We start from the raw sequence: 24821 nt of genomic DNA, 5'->3' as shown, positions 1-24821 counted from the left end.
GTTCATGAAATAATTTAAAAGGGGAAATCTTTTAAAGGCTGTAACCTTTACACCCTAAAAAGAAAAGGGTGTGAAGTGTCACTGAATTAATTTTACTCCTACTCTGATCCTGGTTAATAGGAGTAATAATGTGTATAAATATACGTATGCTTATCTGAAAATATACACACACACACATATATAAATACAGATACATACATAAAAACTACTGTTGCAGGTGAATATTTTTAAGTCTTTCCCACCTCCCATGGCCCATACTCCCTGTCACGCCCATATTTCAAGAGATGAAAGATGGCTTTGTGGTTGAGGCTGGCAGGGTATCCATATCCTATTCCCAGTGGCAAGCCCCAAAGGCTGACAGGTCTCTCCTCTCAATCAAATCTTGACTAGGTTTGTTTATTATTTTTAAACATACTTTCAGCATTTCTTAAAACTGGAAGAAAAATCAATTTTTTTTTTTTTTTTAACTCTGTACATTTGACATGATATTGACCCAAATCCACAAACAAAATAGCAGCAACAGCTACAACCTACACACAAAACATCACCTGTTTGATTCCTCATACTGAAGGCCTCTTCTGCAGATACCTGGGCTTCCAAACCTGCCCCAAATGCCCCAGTCTCAATGGGGGGGCAGCACCGCAAGCCCCAAAACCTGTTTTGGGGGGATTTTCTGAATTGTGCTGCAAAAATACTGCAGACTGCTACTAACCATGTAATAACAATTTAAAAGACTAACCAATTTGATCCAACTTTCCCCAAGTCATAGAACAGCCTAAGCTGGAAAAGACCTCAAACCATGATCCAGTCCAGTCTTTCACAGGAGGGGCAGCCCAGATGAGATTATCCAGCACCCCGTCCAACTGCATCTTGAAAACCTCCTGGAAAGACCGTTTCCATACTTTCAAAATACCACTTTTATATTGTCTGTTTTAATCACTGTGTTACAGTGCTTGTAACATATGTCTAAAAGCTCGTTGAGGTTGCAGAAATCCCCCTGCAAGTGCCCAACCACCTCCCTGGGGCTGTCAGCACCAGAGCAGCTCCCGAGGAGGAACACGGCCCATAAACAGCAGGATCATCTGTTCTGAAGGTTGGAGACCAAATCTTGTTTCTTGGCAACATTCAGTAATTCAAAGCACATTCTTACATGTTTGATAAAACTTCTTTTCCTTCTCTTTCTAGCATTTATGAGCCTATACATGTTTTCCAGTGGGAGTAGGCAGTTGGTGGTGGATGTGGGTCCCAGTCCCAGTCTCTGAGTTGACTCCCCTCATGGTCCTGAGCAAAACTGTGCTTCACTCTGTTGGGTTTAATGAGACCTAATAGACCTAATAGAAGATCTAATAACACTTCCACTGGTTTACCAAGAAGAATCACTTTTCCACACCAAGCTGTGCAGCCATTTTTGCAAAATGCAGGAGTATCAGTTTAGAACCAGAAACAACTCTTCTTTATTTGTATTTATCATAAAAAGGAAAAATCTCTAATGGCTGTTCTCATAACTTTTCTGTAGATAGGATCTTTTTCCTCATCTCTCTCATTTCTCCCTTGCTGGCTGTTCTCAGTTGTTTCTTTAGACTATACACTATTCAGATGCACCACCTTTTAACAGAACATCTTACAGTAACAAGTATCATAGTATCATTTAGTGTGATTATGATATAAAGATAATTTTATGGCATTAAGTAAGGAAGGATCAAGAAATCTGAGGGAACAGTTGGGTACAACACCAGCAGTAAGTATGACAAGCAGCAGCTTTAGATCTTGATCAACAAACACCAGTGGTTGAGGGCTATGCAAACAACTCCAGAAAGTCTTTCAGCCTTGTCCTTGTTGTTGGATACCTCTGCAGTGCTCCTGCCAAAGACAATCTTCTCCTACAGTCCAGTAATACATTCTGAAAAGAGAATTTTATTTACTTTAGGTTATGCCAATTACTATTTGTATGTATTATTGGCAGCAATTTTTTAAGAATGCACAAGTGGTTGGCTATTTTGGAAGAAATAAAAAGGAGGAATTGCAGCTCCAAAACACTCCTGGGTTACCCCCTCCTAGCACTTGAAATGAAAACATTACTAGTGTGGCATAATATACCAGTTACAATGTCCTGAAACAGGATAAACATTTCCATCCACGTACAGCTCAAGATATTTGTTTCTCCAGAACTGCTGCCTCTCTCAATTGCAAAGTAGCTTTTGAAAACAGATTTACCAGTCCCCCAGCTTTCCACTCTAATTTTCCTGAAATATGCCCGTTTAACAAGTTGCAGGAGGCCCTTGGGGACCTCCTGCTGAAACTCTGACAGCACACAGGCATGTGTAATAAACTGGCTTCCACCTCAGCTAACGCTTTGTTACGCAAGGTTTTCCCTACAGAATTCATTCCTTGGTGTTAAGAGTCTGATTACCTCTCTTAGGAGCATCAGTACAGATTTCCACTGAAATTTTATCAGCAGACATTATTTCTGAGAAAGAAATAAGAGAAATATCTCTAACTTGAACTTTGCAACGTAGTCTTTCATTGCTGTTGGAAGCCAGGCTTTTAAGTCAGACTTTTGTGTAATTCACTGGCAACATCTCAAGCATCAGTAGATACGGAGCTATTTTGGTTTGTTTTCTCTAGGGCAGGAGGAAGGGAAGCAGAAAGGATCTGGAAGAAGATAATGAAACCCCTACAACTGCCTGGAGAACACCATTTCAAATGCTAGATTTCAAGGTCACAGAAGGAAGTGGCCACTGACTGGAATTATATTTAAATGTAAGATGAAGCTCAATACTGTGCTTATTTTTAGGCAAGAATAATAACCATTCCCCTTTCTTCTGTACAAACTTATTCCTAACAGGCATCCTGTCCAAAGAGTGATCCAGGATAACTCCTAACACTGACAGGAGTGCAGTACGGTGCTATATGGCCGTCTACAGGAACACTGAGCTCTGTCATTATTTCCCACCCCCACAGAGACATTAGCAGTGCATTTCCAAGGTGGAATTTCTTTCCCCAGGGCCAAGTCCAACATCTACTTCAGTCAACAATGACTGGTATCATGTCAGACACTAGATTACATCCCAGCTGAAAGCCAGTCCAGCCAGCATCCCCCAAAATGTCCTTGACTTTACTTAATCTGTCTGTGATAATTTTAGTTGTGGTCTTCCAAGCCACGGCTTGTCCAGACAAGTGATTCAGAGCCATCCAGAGAAAACAGAAACCAGCAACATCCACTAGTTTATGACATGGTTAACCTTTCTGAGTTCATTTCTCACTTCAGTTTCACAAAAATAAAGAGGTTTATATAACTTAGTGCTAGAGTTTGAGGTTCATGTACAGAAAGGACAAACATAAATTCCTGCATGGATCCTGATTATTGGATCACTGGGAGAAGAAGAGGTGATTCAGACACTTGAGATTAAAACAACTGGAGGTGCTGGGGACAGAAAGGATTTCCTCTTCTTCCTTCCTTCCTGTCCCAGTGTGAAAGTCCTTTGTTTGTTTGATTTTCATCTTTTTATGGCCCTGTTTCCAAGGCCACCTCGGAAAATTATCTAACAAATTCTTCCTGCTGAGAAAGTAAATTTCAAAATAAAAAGATGGTAGCACTCTTAATTACTCCAGCCCCTTTCCTGTAGCACATTATGGGGGTGGCTTGTGGTTTTAATAGAGTCTTAGCCCTGCCATTGGAAGTTGTGGCATGTGCTGTGGGCTATTGTGTGTCCCTGTGTAGAGGGTGCCATCAGTGAAACGTCTGGAGATGGCCAGTACCAATGCTGAGAGACAAGTACCTCTTAGAAGCAACTGGAGCCACTCACGTGGAACAAAAAGCAAACACAGCACTTCAGGGATGTATCTTGAAGTTTCCATCTCTCCCAAACACACACGCGCCCGCAACAACATGCTCATGGCAACCATTGCCACTGCACACAGATCTTTTTAAGACAATTTTGTTGTTCTAAGCAACCACCAGATCAGCTTGTTCCTCCAGATGTAACCGCAAACATCTAGCAACTTAAAGTGAGCTCTGGCCAATTTCATGTCTTTTTTTTTTTTTTTCATCGAGGAAATGAGGCAACAGGACAATACAGAGCAGTCCATAGCAGTCTTACCCCACTGCTAAATTTCTTCAATTTATGAGAATCACTAAGAGGCAGTTTCTGTTGCAGTTACACAGAAAGCTGCAAAGCAAGTCAGCGCCTTTAATACTTTGCAAAACTGGTTGTAAAGTCATAAACTTGATGTATGGCTTCAGCTATGGCTACATGCTCAAAACAGGGGTTGCATCTGAATCTAGTATTTTGCAATTGCTATTTTAACAACCTGGTTTAAGTTGCCTTTAAGCCTTGCCAAACTGTAATGAGAAAGAACAGAAATTTTCCAAAGCCCTGTCTGCCCCAAACAGGAACTTCAGCCAAAATATTTAAGCTGCTCCTAAAAAACATTGCACAAAACATGTCATTTCAGTATAAGAAACTATTTTCTGGGGAATTTTAGTGGGGGGTTTCTAGCTTCTCCTTAATTTTGGTCTAAGACTTTTGATTTGGCAGGGCAGACTGCATCAGGCAAACATTTCTGTTCTCCTTAAAAAAATGCACCTCAATTCAGCTATACAGGGACTTTGACACACTGGCAGCCTTGGCAGCAGTGGGACTGAAGAACTGACATCCTTGAAAGAAAAGGAGAGGGAATATGGGAGATAGTGTGGCCAGACTAGCTAATAAGCAGCTGTGGTGTCTGGAAATGTCTCAAAAGGAGCAAGAGATTGAGAGGTAGAGGACTGAATACTTGCTGGACAAGGAGACTGAAATTGAGTTCAGACATCCACAGAATGCAAACTGGCATTAAGAAGCAGCCATGAGGCAGAGACAGAGCTGAGTGGCTGAGGGTGCAGGATGGGAAGTGAAGAAGCTTTGTTGGGAATGGGCAGAAGAGACTGTTCATTTCTTGTCCATCTCCAAAATATTAAACAGAATCAATTCCTCCTGAAGAAGCAACAGGACTAGGTCAGCTGACATTATGGGCAGGAGTCAACTAAGATTAAGACACCCAAGCTCAGATGTCTCATCACAAGTGCCTACATATGACCTTGTGTTTAAATTCATAGGACAGCAAATAGATATGAAGGGTGGCATTCAGTGGCCTGAACAGAGGTCCTTATTGCCATCAGAGACAACACAGGCCAAGACACAGTACTGACACCTGCCACAGCATCTACACATGGCCTACACCCCACAGGAGAACACTCTGGCAGAAAATATGTTACTCTTGTGGTCAACATATCCTTTCCAAAGAGAGGACAGAAGCTGGTAGCCCAACGTCAGAATATGTGCCAATAAGGAAAGCTGAAGGCCTGGCAGGGGAAGGAAGACCTTAGCACAGCTCCAGTGGTATGTTACAGGCTTATAAATGGGCATCCTAATGGATCTGTAGAAAAGAAAGGAATTTAAGTTGGACAAGCTACTTGCACTCACACTTTCCTAGCTTTTGAAGCTCTGACTTTGTAATCTTACCAATATTCTTTCAACACTTGGATATGCTTATATAAAGGCCTTATACATGAATTTGGACTGGGATTGCCAGAAGCATCTAATGAAATTCATACAAATCCTCTTTGATTTGTAATGGTCCATAAACCAGCACCACACATACACAATGCACAGCACATTCTCTAGTGATAGGTACCTTTGCCAACTAAAGCAACCCCAGAGCTGGTTTTCCCAACCACTAAAGACAAATATGCTCAAACAAATGGTTTCAGAAAGCCAAGAGAGAACCACTGAGAGCAAGACCAGTCTAGCTTGATCTCTCTGCCTCCTGTTTCTCTCTGCTTGAGGAATTCAGACTCACTGAAAAGTCTTTGTCTAACTTGTGAAGACCAAAGTGGAAGCTCAAAGCACTGTAAAAAGGTTACTGAAGACAACAACTGGAAACACATAAATGTTTTGCACTATGTTAATCATGAGCAGTTTTTGTTTCAAGTCTCAAATATAAGCTCAAGCAAGTCAGGCCCCAAACCTGATGCGGATATTTGGCCAATCTGTGTGTGCAAAAGAATAAAGAAAGCCCTGCTCTTTGTACTGCTGTTATAGCTGTTTACTTTCTGGCCTGAGTTCACAGTTCCTGAGATCTTAGAATAAGTTCTGTAACCACAGAGCTGCAAAGGTTTGAAAACTGTACCAGAGCTTGGGCCAACAGTTCAACAAACAACTACAAAAGAAGAGTTCAGACCTTCAAAGAGAAAGAGGAAGGAAATCAAATGTCAGCGAGCCTAAAAAAAGAAAAAAGATGCAGATGATTTATCGCTTACCCATCTACTTCAGAAAAAAAACAACAACCAAGAGCCTATGAGACCAATCATGAAAGGGAATGGAAACTGAAATTTTCCCCCTTTGTATCTTTTTCAGTAGGGATGTGCTATGTGGACTTTCCCAGAGGCACTACAGGCAGCCCATCACACCAAACAGCAGTACCTGTGCACTGCCTCACCTATCAGACATGTCATGCTCACACAATGAGCACCAAAATTACTTTCTCCACACTCAGGGGATCAGCATTTCTATCAAACAGGCAGAAAGGCTGAATCAAAGCCATCTCAGCAACCTCTGCCTTTTAAGCCCGATTTTGTAGCTGTACAAAAATTCAATAATAGGTTCATAGCTCCACCCCAGGTCTCCTAAGTGGGAACGTACAGATGCCCTTGGTAGGGAAAAAAAATCCACAGTATCCCTAGGATAATGCCCGTGCATCATCCCAAAACAGCCCTAACATCTAATATATTTGAACTCATTTTGATACTCTGATGCTGTTTCTTCAGACCAAAACATTTTGACTTGTTGTTTTCACTGAAGGAATAAGATGAGATATGAAAACTGCCAACAGCAGTGAGAAGCGTGGGACCCCAAGACAAATCAGGAATAAATTTGCTTTGATTTCTCTTCTCTCTCTTCCCCCCCCCCCCCCCCCCCCCCAATATTTCAATTTTCTTACAAATCCCCCATGGCTCTTACAGACTCTTAAAAGGAATATTACAGATTTTTTTTGTTGTTGTTTTTCAGTATTTCTCAGTTACTTAAGGGATTTTTTTGTTACTTTGGGAACATATCTTCTTGACTACCCCATGAGCAAGCACATTTATTTTCCCCCCAGTGGAAAAGGAGATGTCTCCAAGCAGCATCATACAGAGGTTTTTTCAAATATGAAACGAAGTTTGATCTCAGTGATGGCATTCTTGCCTTAACCAATAGTGGGCACATAAACTGGCTTCCTCTGGTTATGATGCACTACAGTTTACTATATCTTGTAACTTTAGGGGTTACTTCATTTTATTTAGCTAATCTATTGATACACTGCAATCAATTCAGCTGGCTGATTTTGGTAGTAACACATTTGCCTGCATTTCTCACTGTCATTTCTTTCGCTCCCTCTTGTTTCCATCCTTTCATAATTTTGTTCTGCCAACTAACACACACAAAGAACACACTCTTTAACTTTAGTACTCATTAGATATCTGTTCCCCCTCATTCAGGCTCACACTGTAGTTTCACGTATAGGATGCAATTCATCCCAAACACATCCTAAAATGCACACACTCCAGCATGATTACACCTTTTCTCAGTCTCAGTGTAGATCAAGCCTATGAAGTAAATTTTGTGTTTAGTCCTCCAGGGGCTGAAAGTTCGGATTACCCTGTTAAATCTCCGTCTTTCTCATCACCTTTGCTAAAACCTCAAGCTCAAACACCTTCTAGAGGAATGTGAGGGGAGAAAATTATTAACCTTCAGAGTCTTGCTGGGGAGTCCAGTGAATGCTACAGCAACTCTAGGATATCTCCCAGTCATTCTAGAGATTCATCCTGTATCCTGATGAAAAACTAACACAACCAGTTGAATTGGTCCTCACAAAAACGTATCCCCATCCCCTGTTTATTCCAGTGTAAACCAGCAGAGCAAAACCACTCTGAAATGACCACATTTATCATCTGCAATATGTAGGTGCCAGTAGCTGTTACAGAAATGCTCTCAGAATTTCCTTGCTGCTTCATGGTTGTTTAAGCCCAACACCCCAGTGAAGTTATATATGAGAAAAACAAGGCAAAATCCCAATCTTATCCTCCATATCCACAAAAACAAGCCAAGCTGAGACAAACACTTCAGACACCCACGTAAAGCTTTACAGGCATCATTACCGGCCAGAGGTTGAGCAATTGAGATTTTTGCTATTGACTGAGGACATTTCTTGTAAGAGCTACAAAAAGAAGTGACAATCTATAATTTATTTTTCCAAGTAGGAATGCAGCATGAGTCCTGGAAAACATGATTGGCAGTCCATATATAACTCAGTATGCTTCACTTAGGAGATCTCAGAGCATTGTAATTAGTGAAAAACCAAATAAATATTTTTGCCCAAGAGCTCTTACCAGCTCAACTCACAGGAATTGTAGTCTCAGCTGAAAGAGTGAAGGGTTAGTTTAGAGAACACAGTTCAATGTTATCCCAAATGACAAGGCTCTTGAGCTTTGCTAGTGAAAAGAGCCAAGCCAGACCAAAACAACCCACAGCAGACCTCCCTGTGACTGATGACCCTCAGTGCTGTTTGCTAACAAATGTCATATATTGATACCAATATCAATCCAGAGTCTGCATTACATTGCCAACAGCAACCTCCAGAGGTCATGTTTCTCTGCTGATATCTGTGAATATTTTTGACCAAAAATAAGTATTACATAAAACTAAAGAAACACATCAATTACAGCAACTAAAAACAATTCCAGGAAAAACATCCTACCTTCCTCTACTACCACAACACCTTAAAATGGTAATTGGGTTCTCTTTGTTTGTCCTACAGGGTTGTAAGGATTTTGAGCAGTTCCTAAAAAATGCCATCTTCCTGCCAAAAAGGTCTAAATTCTGGAGCCACGGCAGCCCGGCAGACAAACCCTCAGGGTGCTGGGAGCAGAAAGAAATTCTTAAGCCAAAATGCTATTCAGAAGCTTGAAAATAAGTTAGGAATTGCCCCCAGAAAGGTTCTGCAGCAAAGAGGCCTGGTTGAACTGCTGGCTGCCAGGGAAACGTGAATCTGGACAGCACTTCAAAGGCCAAGGCATTATTCACCTGCTGCCAAGGAGCACCAGGTCTGCTCCCATTCCTGAGCTGCCAACAAGCTGAAGCAGTCTTTGAAACAAGCAGAGCAAATTTGCGTGAAAATGAAGAGCAACAAATTAAAAATGTCATTCAGTTGGAGACAGAAAGTGGTCACAAATTGGAATTTTCCAGGCTGTGACTGATTTATGGGTTGTTTTTCAATTACTCTGGGTCTGTAAGATCAGTACAATAAATTTACTCATTAAGTCACTGCAAAATGTGGTGAAGCTGCTCACCTGGTACTCACTTTTATGGAATCACATACAATATTTGTGGGCCAAAGTGAAACGCCAAAGTTCAGAGCAATGCTGACGGGTTTAACAAGGAGTAGCATTCACAATAACACTCAAATAAAACTTCTCATGCCTGGAGTTCTACAAACACGTCCTAATTCATCCTCCCTATAGCTCTATCAAGGAGATAAGGACAAATTCTTCTCCCTTTCAGAAACTAAGGAAGAAAAACAGAGAAAGTCATTCACCCAGAGTCACTGCAGGAGTGAGCAGGAGGTAAGAAGCTTTTGATCTTTAGTCTGGCACTAGTCAGCACATGCCTTGGACCTACCCCAGCCCTTTTCTCACCACAGCTACCAGATCTGAGGAGAATTCCTCACCCCAAGGTCTGTGCCCGTGTCCATGCTGTCAAACGAAATTTCAACAGAAAGGGACGGGAATACTTCCTGATGAAACAGCTTGGCAGCGAGAAGAATTAAGGACCAATTCTCCTTGCAGGCTTGGCACACAGGTCTCATTAAAGTTAACAACAGATATGAGACTCATGTGCAAGGGAGAGCGATTACAGCCTTAAACCCAATCAACGCCGGGTTTGCCGCGCTGTTCCACTTCAACAACTTCTTTGCTGCCTACGCTGATGCTGCTTTCCCAGGGAAGTTTATTTGTACTGGAATTCTTCTTTCTGTGGCATCTTTTTTTTTTTTTGAGAAATGCAAATATTCTGTGTTCAGCCTCACTAACAGGACTGCCTCTGTGAGTGAAAATGGTCACGCCTGGATAATTGGGAAGGTAAAGGATTAGGGACTGTTACAGAATTAAGGGCTTCAAACAAAACTGTAAGGAAGCCTAAGAACTGCCCAGAGGGATGCAGATGTAAACATGCTCCTTATTTCTTTGTTCAACGTGGCAAAAACTCACTAGGAGGTTCTGGGAAATGGCATCTTTCTTATTCATTAGCAGGACACCACTTTCAGAGGCAGGAGAGCTCAGCAGTTCATATCTCACACACAAGCATTGTGCTTGGTTTTTTTTAACCAAAAATAGCTTGAATCAACCCAGGGAAGGACTCCACTGTGACATTTTGGTTCCACAAACCCCACTTTGTCCACCTGCTCAGCACAAGGCTGCTCTCCTCCCCACTGTTCACCAGTCTCTCTCTAGGTTTCTTTCCACATCCCAGACCCTCTGGGTCACAAATAACAGGGTCTTTTCAAGACCCTTGCTCTTTTTACCTGGACTTAATGAAAGCCTACAAATGACATATATGTATTACTTAAGAATTAAAAAATAAAGCTAGTCAAGAAAACATGGTTTACACACAGATGCTGTGAGGTGTTAGAACGGACACAAATTAGGAATATTTCTAGAGATGTACAGTGTGTTACATGACTGAACAGTCTCAGATTGGCAATAATAATACAAAATAATAAAATAATACCAAGCTCAGTCATTTTAAAGCACAGAAAAAGTAAAAAAAAAAGTGTATAGAGGCTTCTCCAACGTCCCTGTTGCCAAAGGAAACAATGCTCTTCACCAGCACAAGAAACACTTTCTGCCCACTCAAATAACAGCCATCCTGTCACCTGTGTGACCACCGAGGTCTGCAGAGAAAATCTTTAACTCATTTTTCTCAATTTTCATACAGGCAGTAAACAAATGCATCCAAAAATATGTTTTAAAATATATCTTAAAAAAATAAGACTGCATTGAAGTTTTCTTCTCTCTGATTGGTATATTTGATTATCCAAATGAGGGAATTACAGAGCAGGAGGCACAAACCTGTTCTGTAATTTAAGATTCTTTTGGGGGACCAATGTATTAGTTCCATAAGACAGTAAGATAAATATCTTACAGAGGTAGGTTACGAATAAATCAAAATCTAATGTAATATAATCTGAAGCACGGAGGCAGCGTTGATCACCAACACATCTGTTCTAGAGCAAGCAGCTATCACAAGTATTGAGGCCATGCTGATGAGAACACAGCTGCGTTGGGCAGGTCATGTCTCCAGGATGAAGGACCACCGCCTCCCTAAGATCTTGCTTTACGGTGAACTTGCCACTGGCTGCCGCATGAGAGGAGCCCCGAAGAAAAGATACAAGGACTCCCTGAAACAACATCTCAACCTTGGCCATATTGATCACCATAACTGGTCTACTCTGGCCTCAAATCGGGAGGCCTGGAGACACACCATCTATAACGCAGCTGATGCCTTTGAGAAAGCACGCAGGATCACCCTCGAGGAAAAAAGGCAACGCAGAAAGAACCGTGTATTGCAGAATACACCATCTAAGGAGTCTTTCTGCTGTGCCTTTTGCAATCGGATATGTCTGTCACGGATTGGCCTCATAAGCCACCAGCGCGCCTGTAGCAAATGTGGATAGAGCCTTCCCAAATCTTCGTTCGCGAAGCCCAGCCATGATAATCTGAAGCAGTAAACAGTCTCTGAGTCAAGAAGGAACAGTAGATATGAGATGCCTTGAATTCTGTAAAGCTTTTTACATTGCCACACAGGGCACTCTCATAAACAAATTAGAGAAATAAGTATAGACTAAAACCGCTGTGAGAGGATTCTCTCTCAAAAATCCCTCTAAAGGGGAACTAGTAACTAGTGATGGCTTGCCACTAAGGTTGGAAGACTCCTGCACAGTATTCCTGTTGGTCTGCTTGTAGGCAGTGTCTTCATTTATTACCAGGATAACAGATTAGAGAAGAAACATCAAAATAGTTATGAAATAATTTTATTTAGACTGCATGAGGTTTCTGAGCTTTCTTAGTGACAGCAAGAGCAGCCAGTATGATCTTGCCAACTGAGAAATGATCCTCATCCACGACATGAAACACTATAAAGGGCTGGAGAAAGAAGGGAGAAAATACCTAAATATGAAGGAGGGAACATCTGGCTCTTATCCAGGTTGCTAAAAGAGATAACTACTTGTGGATGAGTCATGAAACTGCTGAAAAAAAAGGACAAATGTCACAACGGGTACACTAGGAGAGCTGTCAGACAATTTTTCCACTTCATAAGACTTTTGTGAGTCCCCTTTTAGATCTTGTTTGTCCAGAGCTTCTTCAAAACACAGTGCCCCAAAATGGAACAGCTCAGAGAACCAGAGGAAGATTATCAAATATGGTCTATGTGTTGATAGAACTGGGGGTTCAAGGCTAGGAAGGAGAAGACGAGAAACAAAAACACCAGTGGTCAAATACTCTCCATGGTCACTAAGCCAAGAACAAAAATCATTCAATTTATTTGCAGGAAATAAGATTTAGGTTGGACACTAAGGATAATTTCTTGTCAGTATGACAAGAAAGTTTAAGAGACAACCAAGGGATGCTGCAGAACCTGCTGCTTTGGAAGTTGGCAAACCCTTCTGGTAGGAGCTTCTATTAAAAACAGCTTAGCTCGAGGTGGTCTGATAGCTTTGGAGGCTGGATCTCAGTTCTGTAACATCCCATGCCCTCCATTTTCATGGAAAGGGTGGTCTTGGATGAGAAAGGTCATTATCTCCTCCTCCCATCTGGATTCAGCAGAGGCAGAGCTTCAACCCACACCTCTGGCTGCGTGCAGGACCAGGATGAGAGGGTTGGCTGTGGGGGCACCATGTCCTGCTTTAGCAGGTATTCCCTCTTTTCCTTGATCCTGCTGGCTCTGTGTGACCTATCAGCCATCCATGACCTCAGTCCAGTCCAGCCACACCTGTCCTGCTTCAGTGCACAAGGCTGGACTCCTAAGACCCAGAATGGGAAGCCAATGCTTCCAGAGGGTGTCACACCAGTGGGGCTTAAGACCTTAGCTTTGATTTCATAAATGCTGAATCCACTGTAGTTTCAATTTCAATTGTTTTATCCCACAGTAGACAATTCTGAGCTATCTGCTGATGCACAGCAGGAATGAAATATAATTTTTGTAACAATAGATCTGGTTTCCTTCACCCAATATGACAAATGGAAAGAAAAACGTATATTTGAATAGTCCTGGTCTTAAGTGGCCTCAGTAGCTTTCTAACATGCTGTAGTCTTCAACATATTCTTAGAAGCACAACATTTGTAATAATTTTCTTGACTTTCATTCAGTATTCAAGATACTCACGGCACAGAATAACATTCCATGAAACAGGACTCTATGTAAAGTCTTCAGTTTTCAAAAAATAACATAAGTAACAAAGAAAATAACCCTGAAGCACATGTAGATACTGACAGATTCTTGTTCCTGCAACCACATAAACTCCATTTTCCCTGTGCACTCAGAACTCCAGCTGAGATTGGTGGACAGAGGGGTTCAGCCAGTGCTCTGCTCCCCTGGTGAATGGGCAAGGTCCTGTAGGTGTCAACATTTTGCTTTAAGTCCTCTTGTCTGCACAATCCCCTATTCTTTGGCACCAGAAACATGGCATTATTTTGGCAGAAACTACGCCTTCCCTTCAGCAAAACCCAAGGATCACCTGGAGGAAAGAGAGCTTCAGAAAAAGTACAAAGTTCAACTCACAAACAGGTCAAGTAGATTTTCTGATCACATCACTTTTTTATTCCATGTTTACATTGCAAAATGCTCCAACCAGGCTAAAATCCCACACAAGCTGTTCATCAAACACTTTAGCTACATCTCAGTATTCTTGCAAAACCCAGGAGCACTTTCCATTTCATTTACAGTGGGAACACAGCACAAAGAGTGCCCATAAACTCAATCACAGGTACAAGAGCAAAAAGCTTCCTGACTCATTAATGGTCCTCAGCCAACACACCCTTCTCCAGCCAGTTCCATAATCCATGAGAAGAAGGGAGTTGGGAGAGGTGAACTGGTTGTCACTGTACTGTAACACCAAGTTACACCACTGTCCTTGGATGTTTAGGGATTTTTCTTCAAATGCTGTCTGGGTAACACTGACAAAAGCCCTGTTCTGCCTTAGTGGGCTTGCTGTGATAATATTTATATAAAAAATAGTTGCTGAGAGTGCAAGGGTGAAATATGAAATAGATGAAACATCATTTAATAACTAAGCAAGTTTTGGAGTTTTAAGGTACAGAAACATTGGCCTGATTAGTATCAAAGCAGTAAACACTGTCTTTAAAAGTGTCCTATCGAAGAAGGAGAATTTAAAGCAGCCAAAAATGTAAAGCTTTCATTTCAACACAGTTCTTTATTCCTTTTGCTTTTAGCTGGAGTAAGACAGACATAGTACAATGCCCAACCAGCCATGCAGCAACCTGTCCAATTTACAGCAGCGCTTGGCAATTTAAGATTTTCCTTCAGGTGCTGACAGTCATGATGCAAAAGCAAAGCCACATGACTGATTACAGCCTGCATTCTCTGAAAACACAAAGTGAGAGAGGGAGGGGGGAAAAAATCCCCAAACCTTCCTGTTTAGGTGGCATTAGGGAGCTAGGCAGAGAGATTATGCTGTTACACATGTCCATCCTTCTGTCCCAGCCTGATGAAAACATTCCTCAGGATGACAATAAGGAAAGGCCAGTGACAGGTTGGGCAGGTAGAGGATAGTGGGCTAGCAGACATGAAAGTAGAACATGCTTCCTTTGGCCCCCAATTCCCAAATATCACATGCAGATTTTAACACTCTGGTTACCAATGATGGATTCTCAAAAGTGGTACTGAGCACGTGGTCACCTTCTCATTTAGAAATGGGGCCTTATCTCCACCAAATAAATTTCAATCCACTGATTTCTAATCCTGGTCATCTCTTGTTTACCAATTATTGTCTTAAAATGGTCCTTGGATACATAACTGACCTTAATGCATTCTTTTGCTCTGAACTACATTGACCTCTATAGAAAAACACATGTTAATTCAGACAAATTAGAAAACTGGGTTATGCTTTCTGTCCATTTTTTTTTTTTGGGGGGGGGAGGACACATAAAAACCAAGTTTACAGACTGAAACTTTCTGTACCAAATTCAACATTTTAAAATATGGGTCAAGTTTGCAGTGTAATTATTCTTTTAAAACACAATCCGTGTTTTCCCCCACAGTTATCCTACAGTGAATTACACAAGTAACCAGCCCAATTGTACAAGGGGTGCTGAGAAAAAGAGAACAGATTTTCACCAGTAGAGACTGACAATTGCTGGAGGCAAGTTACCAGACTTAACTGACAAATTAATTCACCTGCTATTGCAAATCCTGCATTCCTAAGTACTTTAGACAAACTTCTTTGTAAACCTCTTAATCTGCCACTTGAAACAATTCCCAGGCTGAAACATTCAATTCAAAGTAGTGGAAAGTTAACCCTCACCAAAGAAAACTCATGGTTTTACAAAGATGTGCTCTACAGCAAATTTAGCCTGAGTCAGATACCTGCAAACTCATTCAAACCTGACTGATCTGTAAAGGCAGACGTTTTTCTTTTAAGAAAAGAACTGAAAGGAAATTAAAGGTTAAAAATGTATTATGATAAAAATCACAAAAATTAAGAAGCCACAAAGAAAGAGGAACTGACAGTCATTTATTTTTAACAAAACCCAAACCACCAAGGTACTACTATAAGGTTGAAAAAGGTAACTCATTAAACTGACAGTACAGATGGATTAATATAGCCAAAAAGTTTTCCTTAACTGTTTCTAAATTAAAAGATGTGTATCTAAACCTGTACAGCTCAACAGCAATTTTACTCCTGAATTAAGATGCTGTTGTTGGGGAGCATAAAATCTTCCCAGGTGTAGGTTACATTTCCTCAGTCCTGAAAGACTGTGTCATCAGTTCAACAGGACACTGAAATACGAGTCATCTCTGTCACTGACATATTTTTTGACTTTCAATAAGTAATTTCTACTGCGTGTTTTCCTGTTGAAGCCCCTCCTCAGCTTTGACTACAGATAATATAAACTCCTCAGGGCAAAATTTTTCTTTCACTGTATGTCTGTGTAGGGCCTAGCACCAAGAGGAACCTGGATTTTACCTTAATGCAAGCAACAACAGATTCCTAAATCCCTCAAAGGCTGTTCTTCCCACATAGTTTGACTTCTGTACAGGCCAAGGAATGTTATACATCAATTTCTCCATTAACCCCAAGTATTTGACCTGTTGTATCCCTTCACTGATGATCTGGTGATCTGTAACTGATGCTGAAGCCTCAAATACATTAATTACAGGTAGAACATCTGCTGAGGAATTTAAGTGCAAAGCAAAAATCCAGCTTTCAGTCCTGCGTGAGTACAGAAATTAAAAATAATCTGCACTGGAAAGACAATCTGTGAACTGTCACCTGATGATTTATAGTCTGTGTTTGACAAGGATCCACTAACGCAAGGAGATTTGTGCGTGATTCAAGATCATAAAACAATTCAAAGGGGAAGGAATTTTCAAGTCTTTAGATCCACCTCCTGCTGAAAGCAGAGTCAACAGTGAACTTCAACTGGGTTGCACAGGGCTTTAGCCAGTCTTGTCTTGAAAAACTCCAAATATTCATAGTCTACAGTGCTCTGAAAGAAACTACACCTTTCAAAACAACACAGGAGTTCTGGCCTCAAACTAGTGATTTTGTCTGATATTCCTCTAACTTTCTCTGACATGGAAGCATTTTATTACTGTATTGAATGTATTTCCATCTCACCTTCTCTCTTTTAGTCCAGGCTCAAAACACATTTGCAGTCAGTCTTAAAAATTCCGGATGTTGTGGTGATGGTAGAGTGAAATTCTGGGACCATGTAAGCTGGAAATGGAATTCAGGTTTCAGTAGAGCCAGTCACTGGCTGCGGGGCTCCAAATATGCAGAGATATGAACCAAAACTCAAAAATTCTTCAGTGGAACTATGGTTGATAAGTATATTCATTTTAAAGAGACAAACAGTGTTTTCAGCAGCCTATCAACTTCTTAACCAGCAGATAAGTCCAAAAGGCATTTCTCTAAGGTCCAAAATAGGATCATAAGATCAGTTCAGGTTGGAAGGGATCTACATAAATCTTTATCCCAAACCTCAAGCTTAAAACATGGTTAGCTATGAGGTCAGACCAGGGGTTTAAAAGAAAACTATACCCACAGCATCAAAGTGATTCTATGAACACCCAATATTTTTTGAAACGGGGGAAAAAATGTCCTGTTTTTAATTTTGTCTCATCTCCAGTTTTAGAAAACACATTTGGAACATTCAGCTTTGGTTATGCAGAAAAAGACAATATTGGGTGGATAGTGAATGGTTTTGGTGTTATATAAGACATTGGTTAAAAATTCATGTGACTTCAAAGAGAGATTACACAAGATTATAGATCTAGGGTGAAATTCTGGCTCTGACTAAAATCACTGGCAAAAATCCCACTGGTTTGACCACTGCCAGAATTCTGCCTCTAACATGAAGTGCCCAAGTTTTACCAGGCAAACCCACACGTGCAGACTCAAATTTATCTTACAAGTGCATCTCTCAGCAACAATAAAGCTTGGAAAACTTTTTGTGATCTCCCCCAGAGTTGTGTGCGGGTTTTTCTCATTTTTAAGATATTCTCTCTTCCACTGTAGATTTTTCATTCTCTACAAATTAAGAAGACTGTGGGTGCAAACAAAAACAGTGGAACTGTCTGGAAAAAAAAACCAACAACTGTGAAATGGGTTTTTCTGTTCTTTCGAGCCATGGATTTTGGCATATCAGGGAATACAGAAGCCTTCCTCCCATTTCAATGCCTTTGCTACCACTGGTGAAGCTGGAGAGACCTTGCTCCATCTTCAATAATGGCAAAAGGGTGGTATCCTGACACACAGGAGCTTGCAAAACATCCTTGAGAAAAGCACCCTGAGACCAGGGCAGACCTAGGCAGAGACCCACGTCAGCGCTAAGGTGGGAAGACTGTGAAATACTGAGCATTTCGTCTGCATATCCACGTTCTCCTTTTTAATGTCCACCTGCCTTTACCACAAGGACACTACCAGGGGAACAGCTCCATGACTGAAAACAAGAACCAGCCTAAAAGCAGTCACTGAAGAGCTCCTTGTACCACAGATGATGTTTCACGTGGAGACTGGCAGCCCAAAGGCAGTCAGATTAAAAATGAATTCTGATCCTGATTTTTTACAGTGTTTCCTCATTTCCCCGGGGCAAATCCCGCCCGACTGTTCCAGCGTGCCCTGCACCAGCAAGCTGGTGAGCACGAGGCCAACTCCTCTACACACAATCAACACAGCAACAGAGAGATGTGCAGCCACCCTCCTGCTGTCCGGCAGGAAATCACCTGCAGCTGTCAGGGCACAGTTAAAAACATGCACAGCACAGCCCCCTCGGATGCTACTGGGAGATGTTTGCTCTTCCCAGCAAGCAGAGAGGTTGTGCATTATCACACATTCTCCCCTGCCAGGTAAACCCAAGGCTTCCCACCTTATTCTGGCAAAAGGCATTGCTGGAATCCATCCCAATGCCACCACTTGTTTCCCTCAGTCTTTCAACAGAGCTCTGCACTGCAGCAAGAGGTTTCTCCAGCTAAAAAAAAATGAGCCCAAAGCTCGTTTACAGCAGAAGTGTTGCAACAGTTAACTTGAGTAATGCTTACAGAGGCCTCTGAAAATATAAATCACTATAGCACTGAATTATTAACCTTGATTATTATTGCTTATGCAGTGCTTTGGGTTAGGGCTTACAAAGGCAAGAGAAGATTAATTATAACTTGTCCTAGAAGCAAAATAGGAGGAAGTGGAACACCCTCAGCTTTGCTCTCATGCAAAAACACAGTCACTTAAAACGGCCTGATCACTGAGCTCATTAGACAGAGGCCAAGAGAGCTCAAGTGAGCTCTGAGCACAGCCCACAAGAGAGGGATCACTCGATTCCTGCCTCTCAGCAGCACGTGGACCAGCAGCACAGCTTCACAAACGTATCAAATGCTCCTTCTCAGACTGACCCAGTGACAAACCTTAACATGTCCACAACTGAAAAGCATCAACTTGGGAAAGAACCTCCTCCCCAAACCACAACTGTGCATTTTGTCATGAAGTTTGCTTTTTATAATCTGCTTCTGTCAGGAATTTAACACAGTAACAATAATTTAAATTCTGGGATTAACAGAAAATATCGGAGTCTTCAATGCAAGTTTTAAATGTAAACAGTGAACTCTCCTGTGCCCAATGCAAACACTACCAGACTGCTGACCCACTGGGCTGTGGAAGGAGCAGGAGAGGCAGCTGTGGCTGCAGGGAGATGGGTGCTTTTTTGTGTGTGCTCAGAAATGATATGGAAAATCCAGCACAAGTTCTATGTGAAACTACACCCCTTGTAATACTGGAAATGTGTGGAATACAGTGTGAGAAATAGAGACAGCACTGGTGTTGCTTTTAGAGAAGTTAAGGACTTCTGGTTTCTCCAAAATGCCTGTAGGATCCACAGATTTTTTTTTTCCTTCCAAAAATAATCAAAGCATAAACTTAAATCTATCACAGGCATCTTGCACTACGAACACTACTCTCCAGAAGTATCAACATCCTTGTACTTGTCCTTGCCCAAACAGGTGAAAGAGCTAAATAACAAGAAAAATTAACCCACCACTGGCAAGAGTTACAAAGTCAATGATTTTTTACCTTAATCATATCTCCCTAAAGAAGGAAGCACTGCACTTTAGAGGACCTCAATGCAAAGATTATCAGAGTTGAACAGTTTAGGTACCTCTGCAAGTGAGATTATGTTCCCTATGCTGATACTTGAAAAAACTTCTGCTGGCTGTAGGAACAGAGCAAGCTAATTTCTTTGGAGGATGAGGGGCTATTAGCTTAGACCTCTTTGGCTGAACACACTGTATGTGCTAATCAGAATTAATATGCTTGATTCAGCCACTATTTCTTTATTTGGATCCAAATGTTCACAAAATCAGCAGGGATTTTTTTTTTTTTAATCTTGCTGCAGATGGAAATTTCCATACTACAGTTCTGCAATGATTGTAAACAAGAGGTTGGTTTCAACACCATCAGATCTTAACCCTTAATAAGAAGAGTGGCCGAATAATCTGTAGGGAGGGAGATCAGGGCAGTCCAACAAGGGCTCTGTGCAAAAAGAAGGAACTGAGACCAAGAGCTACATTTCTGCTGCTCCCCATTTTTAAACTCTAAAGAAGACAAGGCAAAAGGGGGGGGGGGGGGGGGGGGCCTGGAAGGAAAAAAAGAAAAAAAGAAGAAAGGTCACTAATTTTGCAGAACTTAACTCTTTATTGTTAAAGTCTGAATCTGTTCCTTAGTCCAATATTGCATACTAGTTTGCACGTGACAAAGAAAATGAATCATATGAGAAAAACCTCTACAAATGCCACAGGATTCCTTCCAACCCCCTCCCCTCCCAGTTCAAGACACTTTATATACACTTTTCAGTACTGGATGACTTCAATTTTGAGCCATGACATCCAAAACATGACATCTTCAATCTTTTTTCATGAATACGAGGAGTGAACAGGGACACAGGATGCTTCCTGAAATACAATCTTTCTGAATCCCATTACTAGGCTGCTGTGTGGGAGAGGCAGCAGACGATGCTGTTGAGCTTCCCCCATCCATGCTCTCTATCCCTCCAATTTGCTGTATGAATTGGAGCTGCAGTCCAGGAACATGTGTACACAGGAAGACAAAGGGCTTCTGCATTTCCAACTCTTGCCCTATGCACAGCAGTTGGCTTCTAAGCTACTTCAGAATTTGCCTCAATCTATATACATCAATAGAGGGATTGGGTGTTTCAGGGGTGTATTTGTATAAGCCAGGCCTGAGTTATCTGAGGAACAGATTGTCCCTGTCACACCTCTCCATGGCAGCAGCCAGACAGATTTGCTTTATTTTCCCTCCAAGGAAGAATAAAGTAAAATAATAATAAAATAGCAGTTTTTAAAAACCCAATATCTAAACATCTAACAAGTTCCATAGCGATTTTGGGGTTAAATCCCAAATTCTAGGTCTCCCTTAAGGCTTCAATTATAATCAAACATAAAACTGCCAAAACCTTGCGCCACCTCTAGCAAACACAGACACGCATTTCAAGTGCAGAAAGAATGTTTCAAACCCTTGAAATACAACCAATCTGGTTACCAAATCCACATTCTCTGAGCAGAGACGTCCTGGTTCGTGACTTCTGAACTTTGTATACAGAGAAGTGATCCAGCCTTGTGCAAAGCCTGAAATCTCCATTGGACAGGCTTCCCTCCAAAGTCTCATCTGAACATTCCCACCTTTCACGAGACTGACCAGACTCCTTTACTAACTATTGTTTACCAGGCTATTCTCACAAAATCCTCCTGCTACGCTGTTACAGCTGTCTGAACAAAACCAAGAGCCAGATCCAAATGTTTAGGCCTCCTTCTACTTCTATCCCATTTTGGCCACCATGGGACCACCATTTGCTCCCTGTACTTCTACATCCACTAATTAAAAAGTGCATCTAATCTGCATTGCACCACTAACCATGCACACCCAATCAACCATCTGTCACACTTGTGAACTGAAATCTGTGAAGTACCATAGCACCAATAAAACCAGATATTACACTGCGCTTTCAAAATAAGATGATAAAATAAATCTTCTCCCTTACAGAGGGATTTCCCTTTTTTTTTTTTTTTGCTTCAACCTCATGGGGAAAAGCTGGAAATCCTGGTCCTTCGTGAGTACCAGTCCCTTGAATTCCTTCTCTGAGTTTGCAGCCTATGTATAGTTTTTTATTCATATCTATTTGACCACTTTGACTTCCTTTTAAGTCCTGCATACTTTACTGGGGCCTGGTTTTACTGAACTGGCAGTGATACCTCTAAGCTAAATTTTGTATTTTCATAACATTAACAGGGATTCCTTTTGAGACTGTTTTTATTTTTTAAAAATGAAAAAAACTGGGGCCACACACAAAAATAGCTACTTTCATACACATGCGAGCAGGGACTATGGTTGGCTGTTGAATTATTGCATAGATCTGAACACACTGCTCCGAGAAAAGATCTGTAATTGTTTAGTGGTTGGGCTACTGGCCGAATTCTCTGCCTGGAGCTGTTTTTATAAATAGGCCTGAGGACAAACAAACAAGCTACTAATAACAAGTCGACTATTATGTTTTGAAGCAGCCCTGCTTTGTGTTGTCCAGCACACGAGAAGCTCAGATGGTAAATACAGAAAAATCCATGGCAAGAAGTAAGGATAGATCATGCCAATGTTAAAATTTCAGCCCACTAAAATAAACTCGTTTTGGGGGAAATACCAAAACACACAAGGCTCTGTATGGCTGGGCTGTGTCAGATCCCCATTTCCACTATTACTAGGTAAAGTTAAGAAACGAGGTAAAATGGGTTAGTAACAGACATCACCAACTCCAGAAAGCCTAAAGCCAGCTGCCCTTACTTTTTCCACCAGTTCTTTTCACCATGTCCCACCCATAACTACATCAAAGATCTGGACAAAACTCAGGACATCCTGATTGACCCTGGTGGAGTTCTCAGATTTGTCAGGAACACTAAAGTATCTCATCACAGCTTTTTTCTATGGGTAATCCATGGCTACTTAAAGAAAAGTAAAGGTCAGATTTTCTGCCACCTCTATTTCAGGTTGTTCACCTGATTTCATCGAACTGCAAAAAAATTTTCCTGCTTTTAATGTGTTCTGAAGGTAAGTTGAGCTTCCCAGCTAAATACTCAAACTCATCCATTAGTCCTGTGATACCTTCCCTTGAGAGAGACACTCTGTCTTGGACACCATTCTCTGCTATTTCATAGACTTCTTTCTGTTTCAGGATATAATCACATCAGTGGAATTTTTCACCTTTGGCCTTGGAAGCTTATTTGTTACCAATCAATCGAAGCCACGGGAGTTGGTACGGGAACAACCCACCCTGATGCTGCAACTCTTCCAAGCAGTGCAGCTACAGTAAATTATTTTGGAGGAAGGTGAGAAAAATCAAGCCCCTTACCTTTTCAATTTCTCTTCTGTTGCTTATGGATCTTAAGTCTGTTACTTGGAGGATGATCCTCAGCAGCCTTTACTGGCCCTGACTTCCTTGACATAGACATCATAACCTTGCTGACTGTGGCCCATTTTCTCTGCTAAGCTCCCACCCGGAGGGGCTAATTTTTTCTTTCCATAACTGTACTGGTTTTGCTTTGCTTCTTCTTTTGTATCCTCCTTGCAGAGCATACTTTGTCCCCACGACCCTCCTCAAAGCCTTAGCAGCTCTCTTATCTCTTTCTTTATGTCATTCAGCATTAGCAGCTTAGTCTTCGAAAACAAATCCTCTTTTTTTTTTTTTTTGCTGATAAGAAGAGGCACTTACACCTTCCCTTCCCCGTTGTTTTCCTCTCTCTTTGGAGGAAGATCTACCCAGTTCCAACACCGCTCCATGTGATGATGCAGGCGAGAACATGGAGCCTAGTGGACCATGTGTAATTGCTACCGAGGTGAGCACTTTTCCAATAATGCCCAGAAACGATGGAGTCAGCAGGGATTAAGGGAACAACGGAGTGCTCAGCATTTATGGCAACACACTGACGCACTTCAGGGTGAGCGCTGCAGCCCGGGGGGAAGCAGCAGCAACATCACCAGCAGAGATGAAAAGACTTTCCTAGGTAATACTTAAAAAAAGGAAACCACAACAAAAACCCAATGCATTTTCCCAGAGGAAAATGTATGCTCCCACAGGAAGGGTTGTATCTCTCTGGAAGAGCTGCATTGGTCCTGATAGCAGCAGGGCAGAAAGAGGAGCTGGTAGGAATAACAGGCGAGAGCAGCAGCTGGTTTCTCTCCAGAATCACCAGCCAGAGACACAGCTCCCTTGGCACAGCAAATGCCCTCCCCAACAGTGCTCTCATAAATCAGCTTCGCTGCCACGAGATGAATTTGTACTTGATTGGATTTCAAATGGTCCAGAGTCTGAAACACAGAAACTATCACAGCTTTCAGCAAAGCAGAACTTCTCAGATCAACCCAGGGCGGTGGGGGAGTGGACAGACACCAGAATGGACACCAGCATCCTCTCCAGGGGATCTAGACTGAGCCAAAGGAAATGCCAGGCCAGGGGCAGTACCTCCTCCCTGGACAAATGGACTACAATAGCTGTTAATCCAGCAAATTTATCACAAATACTAAATCCATAGGAAAAGAAAAAAACCCAAGCTTTACCAGAGCATAAGCATTACCAAATAAAATTATTTAAACATTTCACTGCAGAAGTTTATATACATGCAAACAGCCTTTGTTCTTGAAATCTTGCTGCTTCTCAGCAGGTTTCTACCAGCACAAGAAAACCTTCAGAGCATCTACTTACACAAGAAGGGAGGAAAACGACATCCTTTTTCAGCTTTAACCAAACCAGTTGTTTCTGCAAATTTCTGCTGTCCTGCTGTACCACAGCTGCTCCAGCCCCACTGTCAGCTCTAGCCAATTGTAAGTCATCAGTTTTCAGCACACAATGCAGCTGAAAGCCAATTCTGCTGGTAGCACTGCTGGAAACAAATCATTATTTGCCCAGATCTTGTATTAACCTTTTATTTCCCTTGAATATCACCACTGGAAAAGGA

This window comes from Pseudopipra pipra, chromosome 1 (assembly GCF_036250125.1).
Source record: "Pseudopipra pipra isolate bDixPip1 chromosome 1, bDixPip1.hap1, whole genome shotgun sequence".
Classification (NCBI taxonomy): Eukaryota; Metazoa; Chordata; class Aves; order Passeriformes; family Pipridae; genus Pseudopipra; species Pseudopipra pipra.
The sequence above is the reverse complement of the archived record's forward strand: the minus strand, read 5'-3'. Positions refer to the sequence as shown.